General features: G+C 40.9%; 1 long non-coding RNA gene across 2 annotated transcripts in view; it reads left to right on the forward strand.

Moving 5' to 3' along the window:
- LOC107132414 (uncharacterized) overlaps positions 1-13129 on the forward strand; it is a 32376-nt gene extending 19247 nt beyond the window's left edge. Inside the window, exons 3-4 of one of the 2 annotated variants that reach the window (XR_001499813.3) lie at positions 2120-2238; positions 3681-13129. This is a non-coding gene — a long non-coding RNA (uncharacterized lncRNA). The other variant, XR_009494245.1, reaches the window with a different exon arrangement.
- Positions 13130-14528: the final 1399 nt, after the last annotated feature.

Below are 14528 nucleotides of genomic sequence, written 5' to 3' on the forward strand. Positions count from 1 at the left end.
CAGAGCCTGCAGACACTTTACCCTCTGAGCCACCAGGGAAGACTATCCTAAATCTATTCAGTGTACCTACTCTGCCTGGCGCATTCCTTCCCAAGAGAATCTCAATAAGGCTCTGGGCCAGGCTCTGCCCTCTCCCACTCTCCTGCTACCTGGCTGTCCCTGGTCCTTCCCCATGTGGCCTTGTGTGGAGGGCGTACCGCGCCTCCTGTATCTACAGATCAGCGCGGATAAACGTCTTCATGACAATCACGTCCATATCTGTGGGTCTTAACTATACCTGATTAAAACAAATTCTAAGTACATTTTAAATACACAAAGTGACCTTTCTTTCCACAGAAATATCTTTCCAACTAAATAACAGAATTGTGTAGAGAATAGAGAGAGCGTTTGTGGATTTTTCCCGTAATGTCTATTTCACTGAGCAAAGGGAAATGAAGAAAACTCCACAAATTTTTACAAAAAGAAAACAAGCAGCCCATATCTTTGCATCAAGCCAAAGATATGAGTCCTTTAAAGAGAAGGTCTCTTCTTTTCTCCCTCAGGTACACCTTGGTCAAGCCCTAAAGAGATAATAGTTTGGTTCTGGAATTTTTTTAAGTATTATTATCTAGAGAGCCCGGTTCGATTTCCAGTTGAGAGAAGATGAAATTAACAATACAAGTAGCATTGAGTTGTGTGAAGCAAAACTGAGACAGAGCTAATCACAGTCTGTTCTGTTTCACTGCCTCATTTGGAATATTTCTCTTTTTTCAGTTTCACTGTGATTCACTTTTCCTAGAAATTAGTGTGAACAAGACGAACCCAGTTCAGGCTGTTCTGGAGTTCTTTTCCTATACAGAAATGAATACACTTCAGCTGTGTATCAATACCCTAATTAGAAAACATCACCTCCGTACTTATTTTTTCTAAATATTGAAATATCTTTCTTTGTTTTCCACAATTCCCTCTGTGTAAGTACGGCCATCAGAGTAAACCCACAACCATAGATCATTGCAACCCTTTTCTTTTCCCCTGCTTTGGTTTATATGTATCTTCTTTGGTTATATTTATCTATCTTTGGTTTATATTAATCTTCAGCAAGTGTGTTAATTCAATCAATATGTATTTATTGAGCACCTACTAGCTGTCAGTCTACTAGTTAGTTCACTAGATATTGTTCATTTCCTCATGGAGCTAATAATCTAATTAGAGACACAAATGTTAATTTAATAATCACAAGTTAATGATTAAATATTATCTATATTAAGGCTGAGATTAATTTCTACCAGTCACTGAAGGAGCAACTTTTAAAAGGGAAATTTCAGGCACTGAGTGCAGGCAACCATAGGGTTAATCCTGACAGAGAAATACAAGAAGCCAAGAGAGCTAAGGAAGAAACAAGAGTAGGCTGTGTAATTTCGCCCCAGAAAGTATCGCTCTTTCCTTGTGTCTCTAAGTCGTCTTTTTCTGCACTCCTATCCAATCAGCTTTTTCTCCACAGCAGTTTAAACACACAACATGTATGGTCAGGGAAACAAATTATATCCTTAGATTGTTCTCAGACTTTTTCAGAATTGTTTTGAATTCTTGAAACAGTTCTAGTCAGTTCTCAGGTCTCTATCAGAGAGCTGGGCGGAGAACTAAGAGCAAGAGGACTACACCCTGAGGCGACAGCTGGGCCTGGGGACTTACCCTGGATGCAGGCCTCGCTTCCACACGCTAAGTTCTAGCCATCATGAACCACCGCCGCAGGATGTTTTAAAGATATTAGCTCATATTCTTCCTTCTTCTCTCCCCACCCCTTGCTCATCCACAGATGATTTCCTTTGGTTTCCAAAACCCTAACCCCACTGAGATTAACCTAAGCATTCCTGAGTACCATGCCAAGAAAAAGCATTAAGAAGGCATTTGATCCAACAAACAGTGCCTAATAAAGAGGAGTTTCTTTTTTCTTTCAATCAATAGATAGTCCTGAGGTAGGGCTTTGTTATTTGGGTTCAGAAACTCTTTGATACCAAGGCTCTGGGGACACATCTCTTGAGTTCAATCTGCCTTCCCATCGTGGTTGTAAGACAGAGCGAGGACATTGTGTGTAGCAGATGTAGTCACCCCGTATCTCTGTGGCATACTCCATTTTCAGGGATGCCGGCCCAGATTCCAACTTCCAGCACCCTTCCACCACCCCACTCCCTGCTGAGATCTCTCTCTGGTCACCAAAACCTCCTACAACTGCACTCAAGTAATAGTTGATGAGAGTTGGTGAGTAAATCCTGCTGCCTTGACCCTGAAAGGGGTGATCACATTAAAGTTAAGGTTCTACATTGCTCCCCCAGGGGAAATATGTCTCAATTACCTACACTGGGTGACTTACTTTGAGAACTCATCTTTTATTGACTTCTTGTCCTTCCTGGTCTCTCTTCCCCACTTTTCTACCAATGTTTCCTGGAAACACCTTCCAAAGAAACCACTGATGCTCACATCCTTATTTCAGAGTTTACTCCTAGGGTAACCCAAGCTAGGACAGGAGGTGATGACAGCAGAACCAGAAGCTCTATTGTCCTCCTGCTTTTGCCTCTGAGGAGAGGGGGAATTTCCCAGAAACTGTCTGGAGATTCCTCTTACAGCCTATTGATCCAAGTGGCTCACGTGGACTCCCTCAGCTGTTGGGAGGCTGGAAAAGCGGCTGTAGTGGAGGATGGACAAAAGACTAGGGCTTGGTCATGTTGCTTGAGTTGGCCGGTGTATTTGTCAGGATAAAGCTCAGGAATAGGGAAGGAAAATCCCAAACAAGAGTGACTTAGACAAGGTAAAAGGGTATTTCATTTTCTCACATAAGAACTGAGAGCCCACTACACATTGGTCAGGGGACTATGCTTTTACTTTGTTGCTCCTTTGCTCCACAAGGCCCGACTTCCACCCCAAGTTCACCATGTTGTCTGAAAGATTTCCTATGTGGCCGGTATTGTTCTAAAGTCGCATGTGCATTGTTTTGTGTAATCCTCTTAACCTTGTGACTTCAGTGCTATTATTACGGAAATACTAAGGGGTTAAGTAACTTGCCTGCTGCAGAGTGGCTGAGTCAAGGGCAATCTGGATCCAGAGTTTATGCTCTTAAGCTGTGCTTTTAGGATAGTATCTCCCTGCCCAGAAACATGGATGTATCTGCATTTATTTAAGCGTTCTTTAATGTCTTGTGCGTTTCTACTATACTTATTACTGTTAGAGACCTGAGTTCTTAGACTTTTGTATCAATAGAAATTGAAAAGAGGCCAGATGAGGAATTCAGGCAAGGCTTTTTGGGACTCATGGAGCTGAGGGAGCGGGAGCAAGAAAAAGGAACAGGTGCCCTTACTCCTGTGTGTGTGTATGTGCACGTGCGCGTGTGCTCTTACTCCTTCATGTGTGTGTGTACATGTGTGTACTCTTACTCCTTCGTGTGTGTGTGTGTGTGTGTGTGTGTGTGTGTGTGTTGGTCGGGGGAAGGGGGAGGCAAGCTGGTCGACTTAGTCCTTTAAATGCTGAGATGATGGAGGCGGGTGTTTTGTGGGGTGGGTGTGAGGGGTGGCTTAGGCGGTCTGCCCACCCCCTTGGTGGTGCTGTGTGCAGAGATTATGAATAATATCCTGCATCATGCTCCCTGTACCTTAGAAGTGGCAATTGGGTCTTAGCCCTTTTGTTCACAATATGCCTCTCTTGTGCAGTTATTTTTAGTCTCTTTAGCGGTGGCTGCGCAGGCACAGGAGAGCCAAGAAGAGCTACTACACGTTCAAGGTCAGGAGGGGCGGCCTTGAGGAGATACCCCTCGTCCAAGGTAAGGAGCAGCGGCTGAGCTTTGCTGGAGCAGCCGTGAAGAGACACCCCACGTCCAAGGTAAGAGAAACCCATGTAAGACGGTAGGTGTTATGAGAGAGCACCAGAGGGCAGACACAGAAGCCGTAATCACAGAAAACTAGCCAATCTGATCACACGGACCACAGCCTTGTCTAACTCAATGAAACTAAGCCATGCCGTGTGGGGCCACCCAAGATGGACGGGTCATGGTGGAGAGGCCTGACAGAATGTAGTCCACTGGAGAAGGGAATGGCAAACCACTTCAGTATTCTTGCCTTGAGAACCCCATGAACAGTATGAAAAGGCAAAATGATAGGATACTGAAAGGGAAACTCCCCAGGTCAGTAGGTGCCCAATATGCTACTGGAGATCAGTGGAGAAATAACTCCAGAAAGAATGAAGGGATGGAGCCAAAGCAAAAACAATACCCAGCTGTGGATGTGACTGGTGATAGAAGCAAGGTCCGATGTTGTAAAGAGCAATATTGCATAGGAACCTGGAATGTTAGGTCCATGAATCAAGGCAAATTGGAAGTGGCCAAACAAGAGATGGCAAGAGTGAACATCGACATTCTAGGAATCAACAAACTAAAATGGACTGGAATGGGTGAATTTAACTCAGATGACCATTATATCTACTACTGTGGGCAGGAATCCCTTAGAAGAAATGGAGTAGTCATCATGGTCAACAAAAGAGTCTGAAACGCAGTACTTGGATGCAATCTCAAAAACGGCAGAAAGATCTCTGTTCGTTTCCAAGGCAAACCATTCAATATCACAGTAATCCAAGTCTACGTCCCAGCCAGCAATGCGGAAGAAGCCGAAGTTGAACGGTTCTATGAAGACCTACAAGACCTTTTAGAACTAACACCCAAAAAAGATGTCCTTTTCATTATAGGGGACTGGAATGCAAAAGTAGGAAGTCAAGAAACACCTGGAGTAATAGGCAAATTTGGCCTTGGAATACGGAATGAAGCAGGGCAAAGACCAAGAGAGTTTTGCCAAGAGAATGCACTGGTCATAGCAAACACCCTCTTCCAACAACACAAGAGAAGACTCTATACAGGGACATCACCAGATGGTCAACACCAAAATCAGATTGATTATATTCTTTGCAGCCAAAGATGGAGAAGCTCTATACAGTCAGCAAAAACAAGACCAGGAGCTGACTGTGGCTCAGACCATGAACTTCTTATTGCCAAATTCAGACTTAAATTGAAAAAAGTAGGGAAAATCACTGGACCATTCAAGTATGACCCTTATGATTATACAGTGGAAGTGAGAAATAGATTTAAGGGCCTAGATCTGATAGACAGAGTGCCTGAAGAACTAGGGACAGAGGTTCACGACATTGTACAGGAGAGAGGGATCAAGACCATCCCCATGGAAAAGAAATGCAAAAAAGCAAAATGGCTGTCTGAGGAGGCCTTACAAATGGCTGTGAAAAGAAGAGAAGCGAAAAGCAAAGGAGAAAAGGAAAGATATAAGCATCTAAATGCAGAGTTCCAAAGAATAGCAAGGAGAGATTAGAAAGCCTTCCTCAGTGATCAATACAAAGAAATAGAGGAAAAAAACAGAATGGGAAAGACTAGAGATCTCTTCAAGAAAATCAGAGAGACCAAGGGAACATTTCATGCAAAGATGGGCTCGATAAAGGGCAGAAATGGTATGGACCTAACAGAAGCAGAAGATATTAAGAAGAAGTGACAAGAATACACAGAAGAACTGTACAAAAAAGATCTTCATGACCAAGATAATCATGATGGTGTGATCACTGACCTAGAGCCAGACATCCTGGAATGTGAAGTCAAGTGGGCCTTAGAGAGCATCACTATGAACAAAGCTAGTGGAGGTGATGGAATTCCAGTGGAGCTATTTCAATTCCTGAAAGATGATGCTGTGAAAGTGCTGCACTCAATATGCCAGCAAATTTGGAAAACTCAGCAGTGGCCACAGGACTGGAAAAGGTCAGTTTTCATTCCAATTCCAAAGAAAGGCAGTGCCAAACAATGCTCAAAGTACCGCACAATTGCACTCATCTCACACGCTAGTAAGGTAATGCTCAAAATTCTCCAAGCCAGGCTTCAGCAATATGTGAACCGTGAACTTCCAGATGTTCAAGCTGCTTTTAGAAAAGGCAGAGGAACCAGAGATCAAATTGCCAGCATCCACTGGATCATAGAAAAAGCAAGAGAGTTCCAGAAAAACATGTATTTCTGCTTTATTGGCTATGCCAAAGCCTTTGACTGTGGGGATCACAATAAACTGTGGAAAATTCTTAAAGAGATGAGAATACCTGACCATCTGATCTGTCTCTTGAGAAACCTGTATGCAGGTCAGGAAGCAACAGTTAGAACTGGACATGGAACAACAGACTGGTTCCAAATAGGAAAAGGAGTACATCAAGGCTGTATATTGTCACCCTGCTTATTTAACTTCTATGCAGAGTACATCATGAGAAACGCTAGACTGGAAGAAGTACAAGCTGGAATCAAGATTGCTGGGAGAAATATCAATAACCTCAGATATGCAGACGACACCACCCTTATGGCAGAAAGTGAAGAGGAACTAAAGAGCCTCTTGATGAAAGTGAAAGAGGAGAGTGAAACAGTTGGCTTAAAGCTCAACATTCAGAAAACGAGATCATGGCATCTGGTCCCATCACTTCATGGGAAATAGATGGGGAAACAGTGGAAACAGTGTCAGACTTTGTTTTTTTGGGCTCCAAAATCACTGCAGATGGTGACTGCAGCCATGAAATTAAAAGACGCTTACTCCTTGGAAGGAAAGTTATCACCAACCTAGATAGCATATTCAAAAGCAGAGATGTTACTTTGCCAACAAAGGTCCATCTAATCAAGGCTATGGTTTTTCCAGTAGTCATGTATGGATGTGAGAGTTGGACTGTGAAGAATGCTGAGCGCCGAAGAATTGATGCTTTTGAATTGTGGTGTTGGAAAAGACTCTTGAGAGTCCCTTGGACTGCAAGAATATCCAACCAGTCCTGATCTAAAGGAGATCAGTCCTGATGTTCATTGGAAGGACTGATGTTGAAGCTGAAACTCCAATACTTTGGCTACCTCATGAGAAGAGTTGACTCATTGGAAAAGACCCTAATACTGGGAGGGATTGAGGGCAGGAGGAGAAGGGGACAACAGAGGATGAGATGGCTGGATGGCATCACTGACTGGATGCACATGAGTTTGGGTGAACTCTGGGAGTTGGTGATGGACAGGGAGGCCTGGCGTGCTGTGGTTCATGGGGTCGCAAAGAGTCAGACACGACTGAGCGACTGAACTGAACTGAACTGTGGTTGGTTTGTATTCTGTTGATGGAGGAGATCTTTGTTCAGATGCAAGCACTGAGGTAAATGGCCTCAGGTCTCAGCCTATCTCATTGATAGGGTCTTTATCTTTCTTTTGTTAATGGCATTTTGGAAACTGTTTTCTTTATGGCTGTGGTATCTACATATAATGAATTTTTTTATATTGGCTCTGTATCTCTTCATCTTACTAAATTTATTAATTTGTCTGAATAATCTTGGGTTTTCTGTGTAGACATTTATCATTTGTGAATAAAACCAATTTTGTTTATTCATTTCTAACCCTAATACTTGCCTGCTTTTCGTCCCTCCTTCCTTCCTACATTCCCTTCCTCCCTCTTCTCCCCTCTTCTTCCCTCTTCCCCCTCCTTCCTTAATTCAATGGCTAAAACTCTAGTACAGTGTAAAATAGAATAGTGTAGATAATAAATAGTGAGCATCTTTTTCTTGTTCTTGATTTTTTTTGTGTGTGTGACCCCTTGGACTGTAGCCCACCAGGCTCCTCTGTCTATGGGATTTCCCAGGCAAGAATACTGGAGTGGATTGCCATTTCCTTCTCCTTGTTCTTGATTTTTAAGGAGACTGTTTCTCATGTTTTATTAATAGGATTATTTTGACTGTTGTTTTTTTGTAGATATTCTTTATCTGGCTAAAGAAAGTTCACTCTGTTTCCTGGTTTGCCAAGGTTCTTTTTCCACAAGTGCTTTCTCTACAACTATTGAGAATATAGTAATTTTCTTCTTTAATCTATTAAGGTTATGAATTACATTTATAAAACGTTAAAAAAATAATATTTATTTTTATTAATTTATTTGACTGTTCTGGGTCTTAGCTGCATCGTGTGAGATCTAGTTCCCTGACAAGGGATTGAACCCCAGCCCCTGCTTTGGGAGCATGGAGTCTTAGCTGCTGGACCACCAGGGAAGTCCCGTACATTTATAAAACTTTTCATGCTAGATTGGACTTGTATTCCAGGGATAAACTGAATTTAGTTTAGGTGTAATATCTTTTATACACATGGCTGTGTTCAGTTTACTATGGCACCCCACTCTGGTACTCTTGCCTGGAAAATCCCATGGACGGAGGAGTCTGGTGGGCTGCAGTCCATGGGGTCTCGAACAGTCGGATACGACTGAGCGACTTCACTTTCACTTTTCACTTTCATGCATTGGAGAAGGAAATGGCAACCCACTCCAGTGTTCTTGCCTGGAGAATCCCAGGGACGGGGGTGCCTGTTGCCGTCTATGGGGTCGCACAGAGTCAGACACGACTGAAGTGACTTAGCAGCACCTATGTTCATGCATGAGATTGGGCTGTAATTTCCCCTTTTTCTACTATCATATTTTGTTTAGGTATCAAGGTTGAGGACTGTTTCTTCCTTCTGTATTCTTTGGAAGTCTTTTATTAAACTGGAAATGATCTATTTCTTGAAAGCTTAGTAAAATTTTCTTATTGTCATGGTGATTTGTTTTATTTTTTGAACATTGTCTTAACTTTTTATTTTGAAATAATTTCAGTTTACTGAAAAGTTGCACATACACTAGAAAGAATTCCTATATATCATTTACTTGGATTCCCCCAATTGATAAGATTTTATCTTATTTGCCTGTTATTATCTTTGTATTGCATACATATTTTTCTGAACTATTTGACAGTAAGTTGCAAACATGAAATTTCATTATCTCTTAATTCTTCAGGTTATGTTTCCTAAAAACAAAAATGCTCTTCTACATAACTACAAACAAATTTTGTTGTACAACCAACAAAATTAACGTAGATATTGTATTTCCATGAATCCACAGACCTCATTCAGATTTCACTGTTAATCCAAATAATGTCCTTTAAAGTCTGAGATCCAATCCAAGGTTAAAATTGCACTTACTGTTATGGTTCTGAATCTTTATTCTGGAACAGTTTGTCTTTCATGACCTTAACATACTTTAAAAGAACAGTTCTGTTACTTAGAAAATTGTGCTGAAATTTGGATTTGCCTAATTCCTCATACTTATGTTCAAGGTATGCACTGCTGACAAAGAAAATATACAAGTGATGATGTGTTCTTCGTGTAACATATCAGAAGGTGCATAATGTCTGTTTGTTCCATTCCTGGTGATGTTAACTCTTAGCACTTGGTTAATGCGCTAAGTTAATGTCTCCCATGCTTTCCCACTATAAAGTTAATTAGTAAGTATTCTGCCCTATTAATTAATAAGTAATCAATTACTATTTTTTGAAAAGAGATTATTTAAATATCCTGTTCCTCATTTAACTTTCAGCCATATACTTTAGGATTTATTGATGATTCTTATCTGAATCATTTATTACTATTACAGTGGTGGTCAACTGATTTTTTTCTAATTCTAACATTCCTTCTATATTTATTTGTTGGCATATACTAAAAGGTAGAGCTTTACTTTCTCCATTTATCTATCTATTTTTTTATCACAATAGACTCAAAGATTCCTTATTCACTATGTTAAAATCTGATGTAATTATTCATAAAAAACAAAATTATCTTTATAGAATAAATTATTACATATTATACAGTGGGAATCCCTCAATACTGGTTTTATGTCCTTTTGATATGTTCCCCATAATTCTTTGAGGATTTCCTTACTTTTCAGTGCAATAAGAAGTTCAGGGTAATTTCTCCACCCTGGACCTCTGTTTCAGTCATTTCTCAATGAGTCTTGATTCCTTTTCCAGGAGAATGATATTTAGTTAACTTAGAAATGAAGACCTGAGTAAAAGGCACATTCATTGTGTCTGGTGTGTCTTGCTTCTAGTTCTAGGCTTGTTACTGTAGATTGAGTTAAGCTGCCTTTTAAATTCTCTGTACCAGGCTTTGGCTTCCCTGGTAGCTCAGACAGTAAAGTGTCTGCCTGCAATGCAGGAGACCTGGGTTCAATCCCTGGTTTGGGAAGATCCCCTGGAGAAGGAAATGGCAACCCACTCCAATACTGTTGCCTGGAAAATTCCATGGATGCCTGGTAGGCTACAGTCCATGGGGTTGCAGAGTCGGACACGACTGAGCAACTTCACTGGTTGACTGGGGAGTGCAGTTTCCCAGATGTCCAGCAAGGAACCAGCTACTGATTAACTCGAGCAATATCTACCACATACCTCCACTATGCTGCTGCTGCTGCTGCTAAGTCGCTTCAGTCATGTCCGACTCTGTGCGACCCCATGGACTGCAGCCTACCAGGCTCCTCCGTCCATGGGATTTTCCAGGCAAGAGTACTGGAGTGGGGTGCCATTGCCTTCTTCGATCTACCACTATACCAGGCTTTAAATGACTTGAAGCCAGACCTGAGCTACCAGCCTAGTGAGTTCCCACCACCTCTTTTCATCAAGCCAGAAATTTGCATTTTGGATATAATAAGAATTATAATGGCTTAAATAGAGGATAATAATAACAACAAACATTACCTACTAGACATTATTTTTTAGTATTTTGTGTGTATTAACTTACTTAATTTTTAGAAAATTTTATGAAGTGGTACCATTATTTCCCCCATTTTATTAATGAGAATTTTGAATCATGGGATGTTTAAGTAACTTGCTTAAGGGACTCAACTAGATCTTGTATAAACAGAATTAAACAAACAAAATAAAACGACTTTCTGCTGTGATGCAATCAGAAATATAATATGCAGTGTTCTCGCTAAAAGATTATGAACAAAGTATTGCATTTCTTTCTCTAAATCTAATTATTATCGAATCTTCATTTCACCAGGCTGGTGAGAAATTCAACCTCAGTCAGTCCTGGGGCTCCCTTACCTTCCACACAAGAGTCTGGAGAGCTCCAGAGCATCTAGAAAACAACAGAAGACCTCAGACTTCTAGCTCATATCCATTCCATCAGTCACCACTCATATCCTCATTTCCAAGGCACAAGGTCCCTGTTTAGTCTGGCCACCCTGCAAAGTTAGTCAGAAATCCCCGCAGAGGCTATGATCTCTGTGTCTGGGTCTAGCTTGCCTGCCCACCGGGAACACTACCAAGTTTGAGGCCTGTTGCCTACCTCTCCCAGGATCTATTTCGGATCCGTCGTCCTCCCTGCCTACTCCTGGATTCCTAGCATAATCTCTTGACAAAAGGCAGGAATAGCCATTGTCAAGAAGTTTCTTTCTTTAAGTCCTGTAAAAAAAAAGACACAAGAAGATAAGGACACTTAAAGAGCCTAACTACCTTCTTGGCGTGCAGAAGAGAGGAGATCAACGAAAACAAAGCATAGAAATTATCCAGCCCCAAATCTAAGTGGTCCAACTGATAACTCAAGACCAAATCCTTGCTGGTCCTAACAGAATAGTGGTGAAATTCCCTGTAAGGTGATCCATGGTCTTCACCTTCTTATGTGGGGCAGATCCAGCCACAGCCATGCCATAAAACCTAAGCACAAAATCTAAAAGATGATACCACACATAAAATCTTGATTGATTTATTTTCTGACTTGAAAGAACAACCAAGTGGAAGGCTTAAAAATGTGCCATCAATAACCAGGTTCTCACAAAACCCCTTTGGAGGATCAGTGAGAAGAAGATTTTTTCCCCTTAAAGATCCTCCTCTGATGGCAGGCCTTCAAATCCACAGAGTAAAAGCCAAAGTCCTTTCAGTGATTTTCAAGACTCTACATGTTCTGTTCCCATCTGCCCCCACTCAATGTTCACTTTAAGACTTATCACTGGAAGCATAAGGTCCCATCTGTGTTGACCAGTGCCTTGATGTGGTCACAGCATTTTGCAGTCTCGTGCACAGATTCGTGGCTCTGGAAATTTGCTTTTGTTCATAAGCCAGAATTAAGCAAACAGATTTAGGTTAACCATACCATTTCTGTTCATTAATTTTACAGTGAAGAGGACGTAACTATCCTGTGGAAGGAATAGATGTGTATTACTGTATTCCTCTTCTGCCCGGGGGGCAGAATTATTGACCAAAAGGCTTCCTGGAAGCACAGAATCAGGGTATGGATTTCTGGAGGTGAGGGGGGCAGGGTCAGACAGAAGGTATAGTTACAGCTGACCCGTGAACAACACCGGTTTGAACTGTGCTATCTACTTATACAAGATTTTTTTTTCACTAAATACGTACATGATCTGCAGTTCATTGAATCCCAGGATTCAGAACCATTTATATGGAGGGCTGACTATAAAGTTATAGGTGGATTTTGACTGTGGAAGTTGGCACCCATAACCTCTGAATTGTTCAAGGGTCAACTATATTTAATCCACGAAGTGGATGCTCTCATACACTTTGATGGTAATGGCAAATTGGTATACCTTGGGGAGCAATTAAGTACAATCTATTAAATTTTAAAATGCATATACCCTTTGATATAATAATTTCACAAGTAAGAATATAGTGTGTTCCTCAGTGTGTATGCCCAGCAGTGGGATTGCTGGATCATAAGGCAAGTCTTATGGACTCTGTGGAAGAGGGAGAGGGTGGGGAGATTTGGGAGAATGGCATTGAAACATGTATAATATCATGTATGAAACGAGTCGCCAGTCCTGGTTCGATGCACGATACTGGATGCTTGGGGCTGGTGCACTGGGACGACCCAGAGGAAGGGTATGGGGAGGGAGGAGGGAGGAGGGTTCAGGATGGGGAACACAGGTATACCTGTGGCGGATTCATTTCGATATTTGGCAAAACTAATACAATATTGTAAAGTTTAAAAATAAAATTAAAAATAAAAATAAAAAATAAATACCCAGTCTAAAAAAAAAAAAAGAATATAGTGTGGCCTTCACTTATGCAAAGGACATATATGCAAAGATTTTCATTGGAGCATTGTTTAGAAACAGTCTAAATATCTATTACCAGGGAACTGGTTAAATAAAGAAATAGAATATCAGCTGATAAAAAAAAGAATGAGTTAGTTATGAATTGAAAAATAATAATGTCCAAGGTGAATTTTTAACCACTTTGTTAAAAGTTATATAGAAACACTATGCATATACTTCTATAACCCATGAAAGGTACATGAGAAATGGTAATAATGGGTAGCTATGGACAGACCACTGGGGTCCACCTGTACCAGTCAGGGAGCCTCACCATCTCTGAGGTCAGGTAGATGAAATCTGCTTAGCATCCCTATGATAGGGAATAAGGTAAAGCCCTTTTAGTGACCTTTGTTTCTTTGTGTCCAGAAATGTCCCTCTACCTTGAAAGTACTTTGGGCAGTGTGATTAGATTAAGTAAATAGGCTGGGAAGCCAGTTCATCTGGGTTTGAATCCCAAATCCACTGCTCATAAATCCTGCAACGTTGTTCAAGTTACTGAACTCTGTGATACAGTGTTCTCATCTAAAAAATGAGATCATAAACTGAAAATATTCTGAGAGCTGTGTGTGTGGTGGGGGTAGGGGTTGAATGAGTTAACGTATGTAGGAAGTTTAGTTTTGGGCACACAGCAACCACTAGCAATACGTGACCTATTGTCATTATTATACCCAGAGAGGGAAGGAAAGCAGTCTCTAATTCTGGCCATCTTAAGACAAGAATGCTTGTTTTCCCTGTATAAACATTAGTAATGTTTGATCTTTTCTTCTTAATGATGAACATGATTTCCTCCAGGGGGAAAAAATTATTCTGATGAATTGAAAAAAAAAATCCAGGTCATGGTAGATTTGAATGAACTATCTAGTTCTCCACCAAGGTACACTGAGGCAGGTCATTCATTCATTCTTTTTTTTCATTCATTCATTCTTGAGAGAGCATCCCCGCCCTCTCTCCACAGAACTGGCTAAATGTACCCAAATTTATCATGCATATCATCCTCACTTTATTAATTCTTTCTTGAAGGACAGTATAAAGGACAAAAAATATATATTTATATAAATATAAAGTTTGATTTTTCTTAGTTATAACCACATCAGACCACCCTGTCATGATATTTCATCCAGATGATTTTAATTGACTTTCACTGCCCTGAAGTCAATCTCATCTTCACAGGCTGCTTCATACCTCAGTACTTCTCATCAGGTCTCCCCATTCCCAGGTCTCCCCATTCCCAGGTCTCCTCCTGAAATTCCAACCCTTAAATTGATGAGCAGAGTCCTTCCCAGCTCAGAAGTTTCATTGGCTCTCTCAACTCCATAGAGAAATAAATACTAGTTAAAAAGTTTTAATTCCAATCCCAAAGAAAGGCAATGCCAAAGAATATTCAAACTACCTCACAATTGCACTCATATCACATGCTACCAAAGTAATGCTCAAAATTCTCCAAGCTAGGCTTCAACAGTACATGAACCAAGAACTTCCAGATGTTCAAGCTGGATTTAGAAAAGGCAGAGGAAACAGAGATCAAACTGCCAACATCCATTGGATCATCGAAAAAGCAAGCGAATTCCAGAAAAGCATCTACTTCTGTTTCATTGACTATGCTAAAGCCTT

This window comes from Bos taurus, chromosome 4 (genome assembly GCF_002263795.3).
Source record: "Bos taurus isolate L1 Dominette 01449 registration number 42190680 breed Hereford chromosome 4, ARS-UCD2.0, whole genome shotgun sequence".
NCBI lineage: Eukaryota > Metazoa > Chordata > Mammalia > Artiodactyla > Bovidae > Bos > Bos taurus.